The sequence below is a fragment of the Dipodomys merriami genome, unplaced genomic scaffold (genome assembly GCF_024711535.1).
Source record: "Dipodomys merriami isolate MVZ:Mamm:240054 unplaced genomic scaffold, mDipMer1.0.p SCAF_4, whole genome shotgun sequence".
Taxonomy (NCBI): domain Eukaryota; kingdom Metazoa; phylum Chordata; class Mammalia; order Rodentia; family Heteromyidae; genus Dipodomys; species Dipodomys merriami.
The window spans coordinates 77,340,440-77,364,997 of NW_027205603.1; the positions used below are offsets into that span (position 1 = coordinate 77,340,440).

Consider the following 24,558-nt stretch of genomic DNA (forward strand, 5'->3'; position numbering starts at 1 on the left):
TGGCTTTGCTTTTATTCTTTTTCCAGGGTCTTGCTATGTATCCTGGAAGGTCTTGAACTCACAATCTTCTGACTCTGTCTTCTGAATGCACAGATTACGAGTGTGCACCACCATGTCCAGTCCACTGCTACATTTTGCTCTGCAAAGTTGTTTGCTATAAGGTGCAGTCCTTCCCTTGTGGGATATTTATAAGTCCTCACCACTGCAAGATGAAGAGCTATGTCATTGGCCTGCACTCTCTAGAAGCCAATAGCACCTGCCCTCCCCAAGCTATAATGCAAAAACTTTTTTCTTTTTTGAAAAGAAAACGTCTCCAGACATTGTCAAATGTTCCTAGGGCCAAAAAGCATCTCCAGTTTGAGATCCATTAATCTAGGTAATTGATCAGCCTGAGATCAGCTGATTTTTAAGTGGTGAATTTAGAATTTGACCCTCATCTTTTGGCTGTGTGCCAAGCTTAGTGACAAAGACCACAGCTTCCTCTAGAGAACATAATTTGTCTTCTTTCTTCAAGGCAGGCCAATCAAACACTCTCATAGACATTTAAGTAAGTTGAATAAAGACCAACTATGGATGAAAGGCACCATTCCAAGCACTAGGAAAAGGAGGGGTCAATTCCTCCAGTTTTTTTTTGTTTTGGGTTTTTTTTTCTATTATCCAAACTGAGGAATTAGATAATAAAACAGCAAGTAAATAAATGAGTAAGATAATTTGATCGTTCTAAGGAGAAGTTAAAAAGAAAACAGATAGGTTGGGATGAGAAAGAGCAAGAAGGTGCACTTTAAGTAGGATTTCATCAAAGGTCTCTTTCTTATGAGCTAACATTTCAGCTGACATACAATTAACAAGAAAAGAATCTGAAGATGGATTACCCAGCTGGACACAGTGGATCATACCTATAATCTCAGTTGCTCATAAGGGAGTGGTAGGAAGATCTTGGAAAAGGCCAGTGTGGGGAAAAGTGTAAGGCTCTCTTTAAAAAAAAAAAAAAAAAAACTAAAACAGTAAAAAGGACTGGGAGCTTGGCTGAAGTCGTAGAGTTCCCACACACACACTGTTGTTGTTGTTTTTTTTTTTTAACAAAAAATGATCTCATTTCCTTTTCTTGGAGTTCATTTCATAAAATATTATTTTATAAAATAAAATAATGCCATATAGTCTCTCAAAGCTGAGACTGCAAGTCCAATGAACTCACTTTGAGAACCACTAAAGTACAGCATCAGCAAGAAGGCTGCTGTGGCTGGAATATAGACAATACAGGAAGAAGGGTAGGAGATGAGGACAGAAAGATTTCTATGTCTAGTACCTAGTTTTGAAAGTCTTTATTCCTGACAATAGACTGTAGGAAGCCAGGATAGTGGCAAGTCAGAAGAGGAGAAAAATCCTCTGTTGATGATGCAGAAAACATAGTGATGAGAATCAATCAGTTAGTGTTAGTGGCTGGACATTTAGCCTGTGACTGCTGCTGAGGCACAATCGCTTGCAGTAGTGTATCTCAAACTGCACTTTTAAGCTGAGAGTTCTTTCTCTCTCTGATGCAAGCTCTAGTGTCGGACACACTGACATACTGGTCTAAGTCACATTCGGCTGTGAGTACTTGACAGCTTAGAACTGGCTGCTCTTTCCAATGATAGCACAATCTCCTATGGGTGTTTTCAAAGGGACAAATGGTACCACATTGCTCCTGAGTGTGGATGTTCCCCTTTGGAGCCTCATGAAAGTTGCAGCGACCCCTGGTGGAAAATACAGAAGTGCTAGTCTGCTTGCCAGTCTGGGTAACGATTTTTTTCCTTTTCCCCCACCTCTATAGATTTACATCTCTCCAGAAAATATGGGCCACCTATCTCCTGCCTTCCAGGGAACCACACACTAGGAGGAGATAATCACAATAAAACTGGTTTGTGCTATAATCTCCAACAGGAGGAAGTGGCCATGTTGTTTGGGTCCCTAGGACCATTAGTACATTCATGCACAGATGAAGTAACTGAGAGAAAATAAGAATTGGAAATGTCCAGTTTGGAAGGTGATGAAATCAGGATTTTTGTCACAGTTCAAGCCTACTTTTCCCATTCAATGTGAGCAATGTATTACATAATAGTCTGTTAGTACTGTCTGATGCTTGTTTGTTTTTGTGACTATATTTGTTTTGACAGTTCCAGGGGATTGAACCCAGGGTTTTGGACGGGTGAGGCAAGCACTCCACCACTAAATCTCCATCTTTCACCTTTTAAAATTTTTTTTTAGTTTTTTTGTCAGTAATGGGGCTTGAACTCTGGGCCTGGGCACTGTCCCTCAGCTCTTCAGCTCAAGGCGAGCACTCTACCACTTGAGCTACAGCACCACTTCTGTTTTTTCTGAGTGGTTTATTGGAGATAAGAGTCTCATGGACTTTGCTGCCCGAGCTGGCTTTGAACCATGATCCTCAGATCTCTCTCCCGTGTAGCTAGGACTACAGGCATGAGCCACTGGCTCCTGGCTCCATCTTTCACTGACATCCAGTAGCATCAAGCTGTCTTACATTTTTGTCAACTGAAACTTAAAAATCTGTAGCACTTCGGTGCAACTCTGGTCCCAAAATTATTGGTGTTCCTATCCATAACCATGAGACACAAGAAGATTTTAAAGTACCTGCCAACTCACCCAAGTGTAGTGAAATCACATCCTATCTTACTTCAGTGAGTTAAGTGCATCTCTCGGTGATCTGAACCACTTAGAGCTGATGATCTGTGCATGGCATATGGTGTCACTTGTAGTTTATGGCTGAAAAGACAGACCGTACATATAGTTATCCAGATGACCCCTGGATGAGTTCAAGGTAGTTTTTTTGATTGAATTTCCTCTGTTTCTTTCTTTTTTTTATTGTGAGAATACCATACAGAGGAGTTACAATTACATGGGCAAGATAACGAGTACATTTCTTATCAAGCATTGTTGCCTCCTCTTTGTTTCCCCTTCCTCTGTTTCTTAAACCCTGGATTCTTAAAGTCTTAAGGGCAAATCTGGCTATTTTCATAATGCCTAGTATCTTTCTATATAGGTAAAAACAAAAATATATCTCACAAAAATCTACATGATTGGAGATACTTCTCTCACTTTAGTAAGCTTTTGCTCTAAAAACTTGCAATCTAAACAGGCAGAACTATTTCTCACATTGCAAACTGAAGATAACTTTACATCCACCCCAACCTATCAACTTCCCAGTAATCTTACCTTTATTCAGCTCTTCCAGCATTTGTTTTCTTAATTTCCCAGCCATTGATCACACAGAGGATGTGTAGGCAGCCCAGGAACTAGAAAGAAATATAAATGAAGATGACTACTAATTAAAGATACTTTAATATATTGATAAATTTCAACACAGGCCTGGTCTCTGAAAATTGAGGTCTCATCAAAATAGACGAAAAATACACATTCCAGCTTCAGATAGGCCTCAAGAAGGAAATTGCTCGGCTACTTCACAGTTTTCCTAATTGTTCTCTCCTACTGAGGATTTTAGCCTGTGATGGCCTATCCTAGCAGCTGGCTCAATAATTCCCCGTGACATGGGGAAAATGCAGACTTCAGGCCTATTTAAGAGTGGATTAGCCTGGCTCCCTTCTTGTTCTTTTTGGCCTGTGGAGACTTGTTGCTAATAGGAACCCTCAATCAAAGTTTGCTCCAGGCACTGGACAGATAGGCCCCAGTGCTTTGTACAAAGTCTCCCTCCACCACCCCTCCCTGCCCCCATTTCTTGAGCCCCCTCTTGCTGCCCCTGAAACTTCTCCATCTGAGCTCCGATCTGACCTGTCACTCCCCTTGGCTTGTCTGGTCTTGGAATTCCTGGCAACAGGAACTGGCGATTGCTGTAAATTACATGCTGCCTTTGACAAGGAGAATGCTAATCCTGGAGGCTTTCGGAAGAGACCACCAAACCAGTTTCTGAAGGTGAGATCCCCTGGTCAATTAGAGGTGACGGAGATGCTGCTGCTCTCTTAGGCATCTTTCTTCCAAACAACATCTTTTCCTTATGTAACCTTGAGAAACCTTTCTGGTATTTCCCTCTCTAGTCTGGTGTTATAGTATCAGCTGCTTGTTCAACTGAGCACACTTCATGCAGAATATTTACTTAATCAGCTATATAACACTGCGATCAAGATAGGTTCATGGTTAGCTTGGAAATCTGACCTTCTGAGTTCATTTGGGGATCTGTACCACTGTGACTTAAGTAGCGTAAGGCTTCTAAGCCTCAGTTTCCCTATTTACTCCTCCTTCCTCCTGAAGAATAATGATCCCTACTTCAGGTGTTTATGAATACAAACATGTGGCCTGTGACAGCAATCAGGAGAAGGTACTTAGTGAATGGACCCGTCTTTCCCATCTCCCCTCAATTCCTAGCAGCCCTTTAGGGTTAAAGGCACTTGGTTTCATACTCTGTGTTTTCAGCAGTTATGGCTTCCAAATTTAAATTAATGTCCTTTGTAATCAAGATTGACTTCTCAGCAAATCATACTGAACTATTGCAGAGCTTACAAAAACATGTTCAATCATTCATTTTTCCATTCACTAGCACATATTATTGAATGCCTACTAGATCTCATGGGGGTGCAACATGGCGGGCAAAATGGACCAATGCTACCCCCCAAAGGACTGTGAGGGGTCAGGGAGGGAGATAATGGTGAACAGGTAAACAGAGAAGTAAATGTGAAAGATCTAGTGCTGCCCAGGAAAGGAAAAGCACTTAGACATAGCAGCAATGTTTAAATACAGGGAGCAGGCTGACTTCCCAGAGGAGGCATTTAAACAATAGACATGAAGAATAAGCAGGAGCAGACCTTACAAGCAGAGAAGGAACCTTCTAGAGAGAAGGCAGAGTACATGCTAACACCCTAAGGCTAGATGATCCAGGGTTCCTGGAACAGGAAAGAGAACAAAAAGGGTAAAGTCTTATAAATCAGGCTCCTTGGTTTTCCCTTCCAGCAGCTCTGGTCTGAGGAAGCTGTGGGTGACAATAGGTTTGTCTGTTGCCCACATGAAAAGAAAGCTATAGAGACTTGGCTTGTGTTGAGGAAAAAATCGTGTCTTCCTGTTCTATTGGATGTTCTTAAAAAAATATTCCTTATACAATCTCTCCACTCTACTCCTAGCTCCTAACTACAGTTTAAAGGCAGCCTAATTTACTCCTCTCTCTGTGCCCTTCAAATAAATGCACTTATTTTTGGTAAATTCTTTCACTTGAAGGCGTTCTACTATTGCAGCTACACACCTACCATACCATTGGGCATGGTTTCTCTTGGCTTCACAGGCTTTTGAGTAATACCAGTCTTTCTCATGATGGTGCTCAGGAGAGCAGGCTGCAGAAGCCCAGAAGAGGGGGGATTTACAAAGACAATTTATTCCAGGGTAAACATCTCTGTTGTTGTGTCTAAATCAGAAATTAGTGACTGACAATCTCTGTTTTCTGTTTCATGATATAACCTCTGTGTGTGTGTGTGTGTGTGTGTGTGTGTGTGTGTGTGTGTGTGTGTGTGTGTGTGTGTGTGTGTGTGTGTGTGTGTGTATGCAAATGCCTGGCTCTAACTTGGAGAATTAGTGTTGTGTTGATGGAAAGGATTCCATCAGGAAATCTAGTTACTGCTTTAACTGAAGCACTGATATTCTTACCTTAATGAAAAGGAAAGTGGTTCAGTGCCACTTGGTTTCTTAATCTGAGGTGGGAAATTGAGTCCCTAATTTATGAGGCCCAAACTCCTAAACAGGCGTGGAGCCACCAGTGGAGGTTTGACTCAGCTCTATTCTACCCCCTTTCTTTCATTCTTTTCCATTCTTGCTTTTCCTTCATCCTCACAGCAAGAGCCAGCATTGTCCTACCTACCTGCCACAAAGTGGGTATAATAATACTTCTTTAATGAATGGCTAAATGATTAAAGCCTCATTCTCAAAAAAAGAAAATTAAAATAAAACATATCTAAACCAAATCTTACTTTAAGATAGATTGGCTTGCAGTGTGCCAGTGGTTCATACCTGTAATCCTAGCTGCTCAGGAAGGTGAGATTTGAAAGTTGAGGTTTGAAGCCACCTCAGGGAGGAAAAGTTCAGGCGACTTCTTACTTTCAATTAACCACCAAGAAGCAGAAAGTGGAGCTGTGCCTCAAGCTTGTGGCTCCAACCTTGAGCAAAACAGTTAATGGACAGCACCCAAGCCCTGAGTTCAAGCCCTGGGACTGGAACACACACACACAAAGATAAATTGGTTTATGGAAATTTATCTACAAAGGATCACTCTGGGAAAGCCTATTAATATTGTAAGAAAATCTGTTCTAAGGGTTGGAGGTATAGTGCAAGAGGTAGAGTGCCTGCCTAAGAAGTATGAGGCCCTGAGTTCAAACTCCAGTACCCCAAAAGAGGAAAGAAAGCTGTTATGAATAAAAATGAAACCTGCCTTTCTTTCCCTTCCTTCTTTCCTTCCTTTTTTCCCTTTCTTTCTTTCTTTCCTTCTTTCTTTCTTTCCTTCTTTCTTTCCTTCCTTCCTTCCTTCCTTCCTTCCTTCTTTCTTTCTTTCCTTCTTTCTTTCTTTCTTTCTTTCTTTCTTCCTTTCTTCCTTTCTTCCTTTCTTCCTTTCTTCCTTTCTTCCTTTCTTTCTTTCTTTCTTTCTTTCTTTCTTTCTTTCTTTCTTTCTTTCTTTCTTTCTTTCTTTCTTTCTTTCTTTCTTTCTTGTTTTGCTGATACCAAAGGTTGAACACAAAACCTTGCTTAACTTTTTGTTCATGACTGGTAGGCTACCACTTGAAACCCAGCTCCAGTCTAGCCTGTCCTTTTTCTTTTCTTTTTTCTGTTTTTTTTGCTAGCTAATTAAAGATACAGTCTCTTAGACTGTTCTTCTGAAGCTGGCTTCAATCCTTCATCTTCAGAGTAGCTAGGATCCTTAGAGTAAACCCCAGAGTAGCTAGGATTATGGGCGTGAACCACTGGTGTCTGGCTTTTTGTCTCTCTGCCTGCCTGCCTGCCTGCCTGCCTGCCTGCCTGTGTTCCTTCCTTCCTTCCTTCCTTCCTTCCTTCCTTCCTTCCTTCCTTCCTTCCTTCCTTCCTTCCTTCCTTCCTTCCTTCCTTCCTTCCTTCCGTACTGGGGTTTAAATTAAGGGTGTTATGCTTGATAAGCAGATGTTCTTACTACTAAGCCATGATACCAGCTTTCTTTTTTTTTTGCTTTGGTTATTTTTGAGAAGAGTCTTGCTTTTCGCCTGGGCGGTCATGGACTGTGATCCTTCTGTTTACACTTCTCGCACAGATGGAATGGTAGGTGCATGTTATATTCTCTTTTTTTCTATTGTGATGTAGTCTGGAGAACTTTTATGCCTGAGCTGGCCTCAAACTTTGATCCTTTCTAATGTCAGACTCCCACATAGCTGGGATGGCAAGCAGAAGCCACTGACTCCTGGTCAGAGTCATTTTTTTGTTTTCCCTTATGAAATGTATCATTGGTTCTGGTTTGGCTCATCCCTGTGCCTTGTCAGTGTCTCAGCATTAATGTGGAACTTCAACGGCTGATAGATAACGTGTATAATAATACATATTATTTAGAGTATATTTGTTCTTCTCCACTTGTGTACACTTTGTTTTTTCATCTTAGAGACAAAGTTTTAATATGTAGCCCAAGCTGGACTCAAACTTTCAGTCCCTCTGCCTAGACCTCTCAAAACTTTGGGATTAGAGGTGTGTCTCACCGCACCTGACATAACAGCAAAGAAATAATAACAATAACATACCAGAAGGATAGTAACTTCCAGAGGTGCAAAATGATGCATTTAGCACATTGCTTAATACCTTTCAACTACTTGTTAAACACATATTAAAAGATGAGCAAAGAGATGAGTGGATCTTTACTAGAAATGCAATATAATACAAGGTAACATAAATTGGATTTTAGAGAACATTAGGGAAAGGCAAAGGAAAAATTTTAAGGGTTGGAAACACAAACCATCTGAAAATTAATCAGCCTGATAAGTCATCTTTAATCATCTATGTACAGGCCAATAGGAAAATGGAAATTTCTTTACAACATATTGATTTCTTTCCTATTTTGGTGCGGCTTGTGAAGAGAGGCCCACATTTGGAATTCTTTATTAGTTCTGAAAGTCCATTTGCCTTATTCTCCATAGGTTTACTACAGACCAGAGCTCATTTTCAAGACGAAATCTTTCACCCAAGTATGCTATTTACCTGGAGGGATCATTAGCCTTCTCAGAGTTAGTATTCCTACAGTACCAAAGTGGCCCCATGGCCCAGAAACAACACCAATTCCTCCATTTTATTCATTTCCCCAGGCCTCCTGAAGTAGAAGGTATTGGAGCAAGGTGGCAGGTCCCAAGGTCATCTATGCATGTCTTCTCTAGCACCATGGCCAGTATTGATATCAAACACATTATATAACACATGTCCTAACTAATTAATTATTAATTTTGTGTTGGTATGAGGGCTTGAACTTGAGACCTCATGCTCTCACTAGGCTTAAGGTTTCAGCTCTACCATACTTGAGCCACAGCTCCAGTGTAGCATTGTGTGGATTAACTGGAGATAGGGTCTTTTCTGCCTCAGCTGGTTTCAAACAGCAGTCCTCTGATCTCAGCCTTTTGAGGCTAGGATTACAGGAACAAACCACCAATGACCAGCTCCTTGTTTCTTACTTTATATAAAAATACCCAAAAATGAAAGTCTCTCTCAGAAACCAGAGCAGATAAAACCTACAATGAAACTCTACTGTCAGAAAACAATTGGATTGAGATGTGCTGAGATCATAACTTGAAATATCGATTTATAATGTCTTTGAACAACCACTTAATGATAATTTTACCATTTAGGAGCTAGAATGATTGTTTTCCTCCAATAAGTCCAACGTCTGATAGTGATTCAGGAGTATTGACAGCAACTGTGAGAAAGAGAAAAAGGTAACCTTCCAGACTCTCCCTCTTCCAACTACTGGGATGTGTCTAGCCAACCAGAACGTGAACGAAAAGTCATTAGCTGTAGGCATTCAAATGTCCTTACATTCCTCGTCTTACTGCAGGGGTGACTTTCAGTGTCTATAGGCAAACACAAAGCTTTTTGGGGGGTAACACTTTTAATTGGATGACTGAGATGGTTGTAAAGAACAAACTTTTAACTCCAACAAGAAAGAGAATTATACTTTTTCTTTCACTGACTCATTTCTGATATGTATAGCAACACATCCCAAATAAGCATGACTTAAAGCAAAGAATTTACTATTAACTGTCACTTTACAAGAACTCTAGAGATAAACATTGGTGGGTAATATTGCTGGTAGCAGGTCAGCAATATTATGAACACAATTTTGAAGTGTTCCCATTTTGTAGAGTTATTTTTTTTCAGTATTGGAAATTAAACCCAAAGACCTCCTGCATGCTAGACAAATGCTCTACCATGGACTATCCCTCTCCCTAGCCCATTTTGCAATTCTTACAGTATCAGTGATATCGGCATTAACACATCTTCATGCCTCTTCTCACATAATTGTAACCAGAAGTAGAGAGGAAGGGATGCCATAGCAACTTTTCTTTGTGTTGTACTCTTTTTATGAGAGAGAAAAACCAGTGTCCACAAACATCCACGTAATAACATTCCCCTGACATTTCATTGGCTTAAAGCAGATCACATGACTTTCAATCATTTGCAGGTGAGAAGATTGACTTAGGCTAAGTATACTTCATTACAGCTGAAGCCACTTGCCTGAGAAAGTTGCGGCTTAATACCCCATCAGAAATTGGACTGTGTTAGCAAGGAATAAGTTGGATTATTGGGTAGGTCCCAGGGGGCTTCTTCTGTACTGATTTAAGTGTTTAGAACAATTAAGCCTTAACTTTTGGTTGACAATAAACCCTCTCTGGGATAGCATAAATTAGTAGTAACAGATATTGGGGGAGACCACTTGGATATGGACGTGACTGAGGTCTTCGGATGATCTAATTGTTGGGTCTACTTGCTAGTTCTGGTTTTATAGGGTATCCATCTTTTTTTTTTTTTTTTTTTAGTAAACTTTACTCCATCCTTCTTTGTATATTTAAACTCCAAACAAAGTTTTTCTTTGAAAAGCAGTCTTTGTATAATCCACATAGCTTCCTTTTACTTTCACTTAGAAAAAGTTTTTTTTGGGGGAGGAATTCAGATTCTGAACAGGCATGAGCATGTATCTCTATGTATGTCATTAATTATCACCTCACTTAAACCAGTGTCCTCTTCCCAACTCATACTCTTTCTCATTGTACTGCCTGACACTCAAATAATGTCTTTACAAAGTCAGGAAGAAGGCTGGGCACAAGGTTCACATTTGTAATCCTAGCTACTCAGGAGACTGAGATTTGAGGATCGTGGTTTGAAGCCAGCTAGGTCAGAAAAGTCCACAAATATCTCCAATTAACCACCAAAGAGCAAAATGTAGAGCCATAGCTCAAATGGTAGAGTTCAAGCCTTAAGTGAAAAAGCTAAGGGACAATGTCCAGGTCCTGAGTTTATATCTTAGTATCAGTATAAAACAAAAGAAAAAAGAAAAATAGAAGTCAGGAAGAGCTGTTTCCAGTTGACTGAGGAATAATAGAGAGGCACACGATTATTTTCTTCCTTGAAGTGATGCCTTGTTCCTTGAAGAACACCATTGTGAGGAGAATATGGTGAATGAAGGCAAAACACAGCATGAGCTAAGCAAAAATACTATTTGTCACTATCTTGATGATAAAAAACAACACTTGTCCAGAAAATAAAACATTTTATAAGTTTTATGTTATATAGGATGTTTGGAAAATGGAGAGTGCAAAGAGAATATAATAATGACATATGTCCATTATCAAGTGACATCCAATGTTAACATTGCCACTCACACACTGACAATATTTTCCCATTCATAGTTACACATTCTTAAGCAAAAGTGAGATCACACTGAACTATTGTGTTTTGTAACTGAAATTGCTCTCTTCTTACAGCACATGTAATATGTTCATTTCCAAAATGAAATAAACAGTTATACTGCATGAATTTTTGTGTTCATCTCATTGCTGTATGTTTTACTCATACAATTTCCCTATTGGACATTTACATTATGATACTGTTTGTCTACAGGATGGAAGTCTATAGCTCAGAACACGGCAATATTCAAAGTTCTTTGTGTTGTTGTTTTGTAGCCGCATCTCTGATTTTACCAACTAAGAGAGACACAATTGGAGAGTATATATCCTGTTTTTTTCAAGTCTCCTCTTCTTTAATGTGAGTGTTGTTACTAGTGGTAAGTTGAACGGTTTCTATCTAGTCCAGAATGTTCCAAGGATGAGAAGACCTGTTCTACATACCTGCAAAAGGACCTGGCTAGAATGCAGCATTGTTAGCACTATCATGGAGAGCTTCTAGAAAAAGTACTCGGAGAATCCAGGACGGAGTCCCCTGGGCTCCGCATTACAAATAGCTAGCTCGAAGCCACAGCACTATTTAATGTATTCAGCAGCTCTTTGGAGCTATTTCCCGAAAGGCTGAATTCTCTAGAGCAGCTCCATACGCCCCCTCCCATCCCAACCCCTGAATTTACTGCATTTGCTTGCATGTATTATCATTAAAAAAAAACCCTATAGTATGTGCTTGAGTGATTTCAGAATCTGATTACCTATCTGCATACCAATATCTGTGGTATGTTCTGAGAAAGAGAGGATGTCCTTGGTACCTTAGTATTGAATGTGAACCATACTATTCCATCTGCTTACTTTTCACATGGAAAAATCAACATTTTCATTTCTGATCACATTTTCTTTTCTGTGTGTTTTTAATTTCTCTTTCTAAAGTTTATTATATATTATTAATACATAAGAAAATATCAGAGATATATGAGTGTTATATAATATGATCATGTATGTCAAGATCTAGCTCAGTGGGGAAGATACAAAGGGATCATTCTCCTTTCTTTGCTGCTAACAAAGAGTTTTCATGTCCTCCATTCATTTGGTCTTTGTGTTCCTGAGATGGAGGCAGAACATTTTATATCCACTTTAGGTATTAAAAAAGTATTTAAATCTAGCTCTATCGGTCCAATTTCTTCCTTGTTTACATCATGAGAGCTTCCAGGAGAAATGTGTTTCATTTCAACAAATAGCACAACCTATCAGGAGTCAAAATTGGATACATGACAATAGTGAGAAAGGTTTACCTACTGAAGTCCACCTTAAAAAGGGAATGGTGATTTTGTTGCTTCTGGGAGTTTTGCTGCTGATAGAATAAGACTAAATAGCTTTTCTAATGCGAATTTATGGAATGATTGTCCATAAAAAATTATTCTCTAGCTTGGAGCAATTACAGTGGTCTCTCTCTTCTCCAAATTAATGTAATTAATACTATGGTCTTGGTTGTTTATCATGTCTTGATAATATCACAAGGGAATGAAAATATTGGCTCTTTTATCCCCTTAAATAGCTGAGATGAAACTGTTGGAGCTCTAATGTTACAACAGCTGTTTCTCATGTCCCAGAATATAATTGGTTGGTACTGAGGTTACTAAATTGTAAGAAATTGACTTTGGTTTTATGCTTGCCTACTTTTGGTGGAACTGGAAAGATGGGAAATGTTAGCTTTCTCTTGTAATGAAAAGGCAAAACCTTGCCTTCAATGAAATGGCAGGTTCTGGGTCTCATCTGTATAATTTTCTTCCACAGGCCAGTGTCTCTGCGTTGGCTGGATAACACGCTTGGGAAAGCAGGACAATTCTAGCTTCCCTCCTAATTAGCTCTCAGCCCAGTGCAGCCGCCTGAAATGCATCAGGGCTTTCCCACAAGGGGCTCTTTCTTGAAATCATAAAGTGGTCTGTTCTCCAGTGACCAATTCAATAGAGGATTTGAGGCCATAATTATCCCAAATAATTTGTAGGAGCAAATTCTTGTATCTTCTGAATATCTTTATCACATTGAGCAGTTTTCAAAATGTCACAAATGGCCCAACACCATGGCATTGCCTAGCAACTGGTTACACAAGCTAGATTTTTAGGCCTGGTCCAGACCTATTGAACTAGAACCTCTAGACAGTGGAGGGTCCAGTAATTTGTGTGTTAATGAGCTCTCCAGGTAACCTCACCTTTGAGAAACCACTCTCTTAACATACAACTGTGAATTTGCCTTGTTTGTGCTAGGACAATACTATTTTGTTCACTACGGCTCATCAGCTGCCTAACCATCATCAGTCTCTCCAAGAACACAACAAAACACAACGCTCATCTTTACACCTGCATCCTCAACACAAATTCCTTGGTTCACTGTCACTTTCTTGTGCTGGTTTATTTCTGGAGTGGTAAGGCAGTGCCTGTCAATTTTTAATGCTCATACAAATGATAGGAGAGATTATATTAAAATATTGATTCTGATCTAGCCTGTCCAGCAAAGGAGCTGAAAGTCTGCATTTCTAATAAGTTTGCAGGTGGCACGATTGTTGCTGCTGCTCTAGAGATCACACAGAAGTGACCAGAGGAATGGGTGTTTGTGAGGCCAAATATTCACTGGTCGAAACAACAAATGACTCTAAAGGATTTACTCATTGATCTGTACACAATGGGAGATCTAAGCAATGGCTCTTATAGGGGTTTGTCTGGACACTCATCTTTTCCTTGCAGAAATGTTCTTTATCTCTGCTTTCTTGTTTCCTGGGCATCAGTGCTCCCCAATCTTCCTTTCTCATATGCTCCCACACACCACTCTCATCCTCTTCTTTTCTGAAGCCGCCATTTTATCCTCACATTGCCCTCCTTCCTGCCACTTTCCATCTGAAGCCATTAGCAGGTTGCTCTGTTTTACTTCTCCTGAACTGAAAGACTGGAGCCAGCACCAGAAATTTTTGAGGGGCCCAATGGAAAGAAAAATCCTAACACTCTAGTAATCATCTGAGAGGTTGAAGTAGAAGTTAAGAAACCAAACTTTACCTCCTAAAGAGACATCTTTCCAGTTGCAAATCTATATGCTCAATTCAGAATTCTGGTTTTCCCCGATTTCTTCACCCAAAGAGGCTACAATCTATCGAGCCTTTGGCCTCTCCTTTCTAGATGAGCAAGATGTCAATATATGTTGGATGTTTCCAGTGGCTTCTAGACTGGCAAGTTTCCTTTAACAATTGAAAATTACTTTGAAGTTTCCCTTTGTGAACTATTGGTAGCATGCAAAGCGGATAGCTTTGCTCCTAGAGTTGGCCTTCAGAGCCCGATCACATACATGTAAATTGGGAGGGCCACTTCGATGTCTTCTGTAAAATAATGGTGAGTCACACAAAATGATCAGTCAGCTAGGAAGAAAATCCAGCACTTTCTGGTTGATGAAAGATTTCCTATATAGTTCCTTCTGGTCTCCCACTTCACCCTTTCAACCTAACCCTCACCACCATGCTAGCTTCTGGAGCAATTGAGATTATTCTTCTACTACAACGAGCATCTCTGTCTCCCCATACTGCTTGGAAGTGCCCTTTAGTCTTTTTTTTTTTTGGTTTGGAAAAGAAGTATCACTTTAAAGAAAAATCAGACATTTTCCTTATGAACCAATTAAAAAAATATGTTTTGCTCTGTGAGTTAGCACAGTGCTATCCAACAACTATTAAGAATATATATGAGCAAGTGTTTTTCTTATGTATGAGTTAAATGTCATTTTCTTTATCTTTTCTTTCATTTTGTGAGGCTGAGATTAAAGGGGGAAAATTAACTATCATATTGAACAGAATGAGTCAACGAAAATGATGTGAAGCAGACATGGTTTGGAATGAAGGAGTCAGGTACAAGGTGAGAATGGAGGTGAAACTTTATGTGGGTCTTAAAGGATGAGGAAGGAAGTAGCCTAAAATAGAAATAAGAACAGGGTCTTAGAATAGGCATCATGATTCTGCCCCTTATGGAGTGAGTGACTTTGAACAGGCTACAGAGTCAATGAATTTCTGAGTGAGATGGTGTATAAGTCAGGCAATAAATATAAAAATAGAATATACTAGTGCTATTTGCTGTGGTTTGAATGTTTGTGTGCTTTGAGGTACATGCATTCAACTCTCACTGCTAAGTCAATAGTATCAGGACTTGGGCCTCTGAGAGGCAATTCAGTTACGGGTACAAAGCCCCTTGGAGTAGGATTACTGCCTCTGTAACAGTGGCTCAGAAGAGATGCCTTGCCCTCCCCACCATGTGAAGACACATGTAGAAGGTGCTACGTCTGAACGAGAAAGCAAGATTTCACCAGAAACTAGATATAGGCATCTTGACCTTGGATTTCCCAGCTTCCATGATTAGGAGAAATGAAACTTCTGGGGTTTATAAACTACTAAGCTTTGGTGTTTTGTTATAGCAATCCAAGTATTTCAAACAGAATAGAGTTTAACTATAAGGGAATGAATGGTTACTAAATTATAGGTAGAGTGGTGGGAAGTGAAATCAGAGGGCCTTCATTAGGCTTCATGACGTCTCTTGCAGTGGACACTCATTTCAGGAAGCTGCAAGCGACATCATTTACCATTATAGCTGTCTCATATCCCCCAAGCTGGTTCCTAGACTTACTTCCGTGAAAGCTCACATTTGATGAGTGTGTGCATCAACCAACATCAATACCAACCAAGGAGGATGTTCTACTTCCCTTCCACTTTCCAATCTCATGAAAACATAGCTCATGGCTGGACCCTGTATTGCAGTCAAGGTAACAACAAGGGAAAATCAGGAATGTAATTCATAGCTTTCTGGCTTATGTAATAGAACAAGGGTTAGTGGAAACAGATGTCAGTAACATGAACATAAGCATTAAGTGCAATAAATAGAATGAAGAAATTCTAAAACTGGGTGCTGGTGGCTCACACCTATAATCCTAGCTAGTCAGGAGGCTGAGATCTGAGGATCATGGTTCAAAGCCAGCCAGGACAGTAAAGTCCATGAGACTCTTATCTCCAATTAACTCCCAGAAAGCTGAAAGTAGTGCTGTGGCTCAAAGTGGTAGAGTGCTAGCCTTTAGTGGAAAAAAAAAAAAGCTCAGAGACAGTGCCCAGGCCCTGAGTTCAAGCCTCACAACACCAATTAATTAATTAATTAAAAATAAATATATATAATGAAGAAATATAATAAATATTATATAATAATATTTATACAATAGAATATATAATATAATACATTTATATTTAGTGATAAAATATATTTATATAATATAATATATAATGTATAATATAATACATTTGTATTACATAATATAAATGCAATATATTATTTATATAATATAATAATATAATAAGTATATAAAATGAAGAAAGAAGAGTTGCCTTTCCTATTGGGTCAAGTCAACCCAGATATTAGTGGCAAGCTCTATTCCATTTGGCTAGGACAGTGAAGACAAGACAGTATGGTATTTTATTCACACCCAACAGCTGAATCCTTTTCCTCATCTACCAAAAGGCTGTGGCCAATTTTTTTGGTTTGTTAACAGCTTTTATTTTAGATTTGATCAGCTGGGACCTCCTGCTCCCCACTCAATCCCTAGGGTAACAAACACATTTTCCAGCAGCTCTGGGGTCAAGGATGTTTAGAAGACTTGTGCCAATCTAAACAAGCCCAGCAGGAAGGCCCTGGACTTCCTTCCCTTTACCTTCTTCCCAGCTGACACCACAGGGGCCTTGTAACCTCATGACCAGCAGACATGACATGAAGGGAGGGACGCAAGTCTCACCTCCCTAGGGAAGACCACAGAGCAAATGGTCTTAGTCTTTCAAAGAAACAAAACAAAACACTGACACCCTGTTAATGTTTCAGTATGGTGCCATTGCCATTGAAGTAAAGGATAAATAATTATCTAAGTAAGAGGTACATGCTTCAAAATACCATTAAACTGGAGTGTAACTGAAATGTTCTCACTCTTCCTCCTCAATATACCTTGACTGTCTTGTGTGTTTTTATATTTCCTAGTGCCTAGAATAGCCTCTGAAAGTGAGAGGTATTGTGTTGCAGGAAATTTGGTAGACAAATACTACATTTGCTCCCTTCGTTTTCTGGCTGCTCTTGCACTTTGGGCTGTATGATTAGTTCTGGCCAAGAGACTGTGAGTAGAAATAAAATATGCTGCTTCTAGCCACGAGATTTATCCTCTTTCTATTCCTTCTATGGAATCTATGTGTTGATTCAGAATATTGACCTATGAGTTATTTAGAGCCCAACCTTGCCCTATGACCTGCATGAGATTTTATATGAGTAAAGTTTTGTTGGGCTGAATCACCAAGATCCCAGGGTATATCCTTTATTTCCCGATAGCCTGGACTGTCTTGACTAATCAGCATTGAGTGATTCATATATTAATTCCACAGACATTTACTGAATATTACAGAATGTTAATGAGTATTTCAAAACTAACAAAATAATACTGATAGAATCAAATTTTAAGGGATAGTGACGTTAAGGGACAATTGTCAATACTGTCAGACTCAGGTGTTTTGAAAGTCTTGGGATTTCAGTAGCATTTTATAATTAGTAATTTGAGATTGTAGATGTTTATAGAAGAATCATAGTTCCTTATGTGCTTATGTACCTTATATTTGCAAAACCTGTTACAAATTATGATCTCATTATATTCTTCTCAATCTTCTCATAAATATAAGAAGAACTGCTTTAAAATGCTTGCTCCTATTTTATCAACTGAAAATGAAACTTAGACTGGCCACACTGATGATATATGAAAGAATCAAGTCTCAAAAGCAAGGCTTACTGGTTTGTGTGTGTGTGTGTGTGTGTGTGTGTGTGTGTGTGTGTGTGTGTGTGTGTGTGAGTCATGGGGCCGGAACTCTGGGCCTGGGCGGTGTCCCTCAGTTCTTCAGCTCAAGGCTAGCGCTCTACCACATGAACCACAGCACCACTTCTGGCTTTTTCTGCTTATGTTGTGCTAAGGAATGGAACCCAGGGCCTCATGCATGCAAGGCAAGCGCTCTACCACTGAGCCACCTTCCCAGCCCACTGGTTTCTTTTTGGGAGAGGGGAGTTGTGTGTGTATGTGTGTGTGTGTGTGTGTGTGTGTGTGTGTGTGTGTGTGTGTGTGTGTGTGTGTGTGTGTGTGCATGCGCACATGCCAGAACTAGAGCTTAAGGGTCTGGATGTTGCCCTTAAGACATTTTTTTGTGCAAGGTTGACTCTACCAATTGAGCCATAGCTCTACTTCTAGCTTTTTTGGTGGTTAGTTGAAGATAAGAATCTATGGATTTTCCTGCCCAGGCTGGCTTTGAGCCACACTCCTCAGATCTTAGCCTCCTCAGTAGCTAGGCTTATAGGTGTGAGTCCCTACTGCCCAGCAGGTCTACTGTTTTGAATCTAGTGCTTTATACACTAGGCTGCCTGCTCGCAGATAACCCCATTTGTGACTTTCTTTAACACAAGGATAACATACACATATAGAAACTAAGATATAGAATGAGGGAATGGGAATAAGGCCACACACATAACTCTGGTGAATAATTCTGGATAAACAACATGAAAGTTAGTTCTGATTCAGACAGAATAGAAGACCATAGAGGAGCATCTGCATACCTAAATTACCTTTGTAGTACCATCTAACTCCATGGTAATTATTAGGATATGAGCAAGCAAGAAAGACTATACTGGAACATTCAATTCTATAGACCCAATCCAGGGAGAAGAATAAAGGAAGGACAAGACTGGTTAGGATCTTGAGTTAGTATAGGTAATTCCTGTGACAATTTCTTGAAGTTTTTGGAAAATAGCCTCTCCTTAAGATGATTCTGAAGGGTATATGCTGCAGAATGTTAGCTCCAGTCCATGATGAAATACCTTTTAAGGCTCAGTAACTTGTAGCTAATGTATTCAGTGTCCTCAACTACAGACTCTCAGTGTTTATCTGGAGGTTCTGGGGTCATCTAAAAGCCTTGGCACTCGATTAGGAAAAGTTTCCCAAATTGGCCTCATCAGGAGTCCTATGGATCTCTCTCAGGACCTTGAACTTTCTGCTTCCGCTGCCAAAATTAGCAAATGTTAGAAGCAGACTCTGACTACCCAACAGCATATAAGCCATGAACTGAAATGACGTTAACCTTTTAAGAATCATTGTTAGCACTAATTTTGTATCCAAATCTTACTTTGACTCTTATTTCTGTAACTTTCCTTCTATGTTCATTAGAATATATCTTTTCTGTCATTTAAGCCCCAACTTACTCATTTTCTTCTGGGACTATCCTCACCTACTTCTTTTTTTAACTTATTTTTATTGTGAGAATACTGTACAGAAGAGTTACAATTACATGGGCAAGATAACGAGTACATTTCTTATCAAGCATTGTTGCCTCCTCTTTGTTTCCCCTTCCCATCCTTTCCCATACTCCCTCCTCTCCCCACCCCATCATCTCCCCCCCCACCAAAGTTGTTAAGTTCGTTTTTCGACATAACGACTTGTACATCTCATCGTTGCAATGGGTCCACCTGTATCCCTAGCTAAACGATTTGTTTTTTCCCTTCCCCTCCACAAATTATACCAACATCAAATACAGTGAAAGCAGGGGTATACCATGGAGGGGACATACAAAGCAACATATTGCATGAAAGAAGAAAAAACAAAAAACATTTGAATACTTATCTTGGGGTTCATTCCCCTAACATCACCTTATCTGACCTTTTCTTTGCAATAACTAGTATATGTCTGAGTCCAGCAGAAAAGGTCAGATATCCTGACCTACTTCTAACCACACATTTATTTGTCCATTCCATTAGTAGCTATTGAGTGTTCGCTTCATGGTGTGGGGCCATATGAGGTGGATAGCTTAGATCCATGGGCGAACGGCAGTCTAGTGACCACTGCGTGTGAGTTCTGCTTCTGTGATAAAATCAAATACTCTTATGTTGGCCTTAGCAAGGGGTTGCTGGCATGGATGCACTTTGATGGTAGAGGCCACTGATGTGTCATATATTTGTCATATTTGAAATGCTGCATGAATGTGTGGGATTCTTGATGGATATCTATCTGTATATATAAGTGACTAATATCCTGTGTCACATAGCTCATGGAAGTGAGCAGAGGCGGGAGGGGAGAGAAGATGTGTTTAGACTTGGTCTGCCTGGTACACACTCAGAAATTTATTAGAATAATGATTAACAATAGTGAAAAAAACCACAAGCACCAGCTAAGACCTGTTTATTACCAAATTCATTAAGGAAATAGGATAGTGAATCTCTTCAGGTTGAAGAGCTCAGCTTCAACTACTTGTTTAAGTTTACTAGTGGAAATGGCATCATCAAACTTATCATATTAAACCAAATAATTCCCAAAGATTGATTTTGAGTTTTATTTTGTGGGACAGAATCAAGCCTTGTGATTACCTGTATCTCTGATTTATTGGGAAACATGGGAATAGTACAAAGCCAAAAGGACAGTACTTAAGTGGGAAGATCCTTTTCCCTGTAGATAATGTGTTTGGCAGAATTCTTTATTTACAGCACTGATGGGTGGCCATGGTGTTCTTCTCAGAGTATAGACTGCAGAGAGTCTATAGCAAAGTGGTTTAAAATTAAACCTATTACAATTAATCTCCAGCTTTCTGAGCAAGGGCAAAATGAGAGTGCATTAACTTGGAAAGAAAGAAGTGGAGAATCCAGCAAACGAGATAATCTTCTCCAATGAGCTAAGGTGCTCTGGAACATTCTAGAACACTGCTTTAACATACTGAAAGCAGGAAAAATACCAGGAGGACCAAGATGTACACAGAGTTATTTTCAGGCCCCCTGGCCTAGGTTAGAGTACCTTGTTTATTTACTCCTCTGTGCTAATTTCTTATGCTTGCTGTAACGATCACAAAGTATCACAAGCCTCCTGGCTTCAAAACAATAATGCATATTCTTACAATTCAAGAGGCCAGAAATTCAAAAGCAAGGTAATTCACTATTTTGGCAATGTGTTTTGATGTATGTATTTGTTTGTGTTTACTTATTATTTATTTAATGAGACAAAGTCTCACTATGTGGCACAAGTTGGCTTAGAATTTGCCGTGTAGCTCAAGTTGTCCTCAAAGATCTCTGTCTTCCTAGCTTACGCTCCTACAGGGGCATGCTGCATTACAAACCTGCACCCATGCATTCAGTAGGGTGTTTTTGTCCATTTCCACCAACACTGTGAAAGTTCCTGTAGGGCACAGCATTGTCTGTTTTACTTGCTTCTGCTCCAAAAGTATCTGTCATGGGATATAGTGTCTGGGATCTAGTAACTATTTAGTACATATTTGGTAAATCAATAATTATTTTTTATTCATAAAAATCATAGACCGAGGGTGGCAGCTGAATGGAGAGAGGAAGGGCAGGCAAAAACATTTCTAATACTCAATATACATATGTGAAAAAGGAAGCAAATAACTATGGATGGGATTGGAAAAAATGGGGAGACAAAAGGAGGGGGGTGGGTGACATTGATCAAGATGGATTGAATTCACAATCTGACTTGTTGATTTGCAACTACTTCGTAGAACTACTTCAAGCTAATAATGAAAAAGAGAGATGGAAAACTGATATATTAATTTATTATTATTAATTTATTATTTTATTTAAACAATACAAATTATAATGTGGTGGAAAGAATAAAGGCAAGGGAGCAGCACTGAAAGAAGGAGGGAAGAAGAGAAAGACAGGAAATAGAAAGGAATGGAGGAAGGAACTGCAGGGGAGAGGAAGACAGAGAAACAGAATCGAAATACCATTTCCAATCCTCACTACAGCTGTTTAGTTTGCTTTAGATTTCCTTTTCCATATTTTTATTAGCATCAGTTAGTTGTGCAAGGGCGTTTCATTCTGACATATCTATGAATGCATGCAATTGATCAAACTTGTCGGTACCATCATTCTTACTCTCCGCCTCTCAGACCATTTTCAACAAACTTCATTGCTTCATTTTTTATATGTATATTACGTTTTTTGTGACAATCTTCACTCTTTGTAGTCATCCTTCTCATCCACTAGTATCTCACCTTCCAAGACCTGTTTTATATTCCTAATTGCACTACAAAGAAGTTTCACTGTGGTATTTCACACAAGCATATATAGTATTTTAATCAAATTGGCTTCGTTGCTTACTGTCACTTTTCGGTCCCCTTCCCTTTATTATTTAACAGCTTTCAATGAGTTTCACTTTGATATCTGTATCCACAGACAGATACAACGTCACTGATAAGATTATAACTGAGAAGACCAAGAGGAGTTTTCAAAGCTGAAGAGTGATGGAACTTGATTTTTCAGGTGAGGAGCTCAAGTCCATGTGTCGTCTTTTAGTGAGGTGCAAACCTTATTGGGTGAGAAGGGTGATCCTAGCTCAAGAAGATCAAGGTATACTTGCTCTCAAGGATTCACTGTCTAGTAGAAGAGTAAGTCAGCTAGATATTTCATAGATAGAAGTATGACAATTGCCAAGTGAAGGGGGCTCAGATATTGAAAGTCCCTTAGTGCTTTGCATATTATTTTACAAAGCAACATTTAGAGGGGATTTTCAGGCACAAGCAGCAACATTTAAAACTTGCTGTTTTGGTTTGTACAGCTATAATGCAATTTCTAGTACATATATCTACTGTAAGTCATGTTCAACTCCTCTAGCCCAAGGGACTTTTCCAAGGGAATAAATTACATACTTGGTGTAAATCTAACCAGTTGAAAATACCCAATTGAAAATTCACTATTATATCATTCCTGTAGCTCATTTCATCATTGAGTCTGAAATCTTAAGTCAGAATGTCTTAAATAAAATCAGAATATCTTAAATATTAACCAGCACCTATATAAGATCAAGATCTCAATGTTGAAAACTTGAGCATCCATCCATCTATCCATCCATCCCACAGTTGTTTATTGAGATTCTATTGTATGCTGTTCTGGGAGCTGAAGATAGTGTTTAGATGAGAATGTGGCCCCTGCCTCTAAAAGCATATTGTCTGTGTTATTGTCTATAAAGCCACGTTTTTCAAAAGGCAGCTCAGTGACCAGGTTAGGAGAGGTTTGTTGGAGCGTAAGCCCCATGGATGTGAGAGGGGGAGGGCAGGTAGATAACTCACACCACAATTCAGGCAAATCATCCAGAAAGAAAAGGGCATGGAAGCTGGATGGGGAAGACAGAGTCTCTGACCTCAATGCAGATCAGACACACTTACAATGAACCCAAAGATTTCTTATTAAGAATCCTGAGTTGGCCCTCATCCCAGTGTTAGGCTCAGCCATTGGCGGGGCTTCCTAGAAAAAGATCATGGCCTTGGCTTTCAAGTTTAAGCAGATCTTGAAGGCATTAACAGCTGGAGGTTGTCAACTAACTGCACTCCTTGCAGCTAAATAGCAAGTTACTTCGTGAAGGGAGATCAAAGTGACACAACCCCATGGCTGCCACATAGTGTGATCAGGAAGGAGGCAATAAACAGACATTTTAAATCCACTAAGGGTAATGACAGGGTGCCATGGGAGCTTAAGGACGGAACACTAAACCAGACTTGGAGTCAGGGAAACTTCCACAAAGTTGTAGTAAGAAGAATCCTAGATTGTAAATAGGAGGAATATGAAGAAAGATAAGAGTAGGTTTGAGCTGGAAGAGCAACCACATTTGGGGGCAATGGCAGATATCATGTAGTTTGGTAACATAGGAAGTAGCAGCAGGAAATGAAGTTGAAGAAGTAACCAGGGGGCTGGACACCTGTGGTTTACACCTGTAATCCTAGCTAATCAGTAGGCCCAGATCACAGTTCAAAGTGAGCCTGGGCAGACACATCCATGAGACTCTTATCTCCAATTAACCACCAGAAGTGGAGATGTCGTTTAAGCGGTAGAGTGCCAGTCTTTAGCAAAAAAGCTGAGGGGGAGAAACCCTGGGTTCAAACCAAAGTGCAGGCAGGCAGGCAGGCAGGCACATACACACACACACACACACACACACACACACACACACACACACACACACACAAATAGGATGAAAAGAATGAGGTGCCTTATGCACTATGCTAAGAAATGCACACAGCACAATTACTTGCAGAATGGTCTCGACAGAGAACATATAGATGTCAGCAAAATTTCCCTTTAGACTCTAGAAAATACTGAAGCTCTCTGGCCCGTTAGGGCCTCTAGACTTGATATAACTAGATTATACTAGTCCTAACCAACTAGTCCTAACTAGACTAGATTAAGTCTCTCTAGGTCTACTAGTGAGTGGTCCTTATGAAAAGTTAATTATGTTATCAGCGAGGAAGAAGGTAATTCATTGTCACTCACTGCTCTTTTGTTGAATATGTTTATGCAGGGCCAGTCAGTGCATTCCCCAACAAGAAGGCAATCAGCTTAACGGGCTTTGCCTGGAGGGATGGGGTATACATGCAGAGTTCTGGAACTCTCAGAGACATCATAATGAGGCATTGGAGCCATAATTCAAAGAACCAAATTGGGTTCCGGGCTTCAGAAAAGAAGTGGAGAAGAGCCAACAATGTATTCTGCTTGCTTTGAAATGTCTAGAAAACGAGCCCTGGGATTTTACTTGTATGATCCCATTCTGGAGACATCATAATAAATGTATAGCTTTATAATCATTGTTGATGACAATG

At 39.7% G+C, this 24,558-nt stretch overlaps 1 long non-coding RNA gene across 1 annotated transcript; it reads right to left on the reverse strand.

Moving 5' to 3' along the window:
• On the reverse strand, positions 1–24,312 carry LOC138805959 (uncharacterized). The gene is made up of 4 exons (XR_011365686.1): positions 24,233–24,312; positions 3,211–3,290; positions 2,641–2,760; positions 1–202 (listed from the first exon to the last, which is right to left on the reverse strand). It is a non-coding gene; the product is annotated as an uncharacterized lncRNA (long non-coding RNA).
• Between the last annotated feature and the right edge of the window lie 246 nt (positions 24,313–24,558).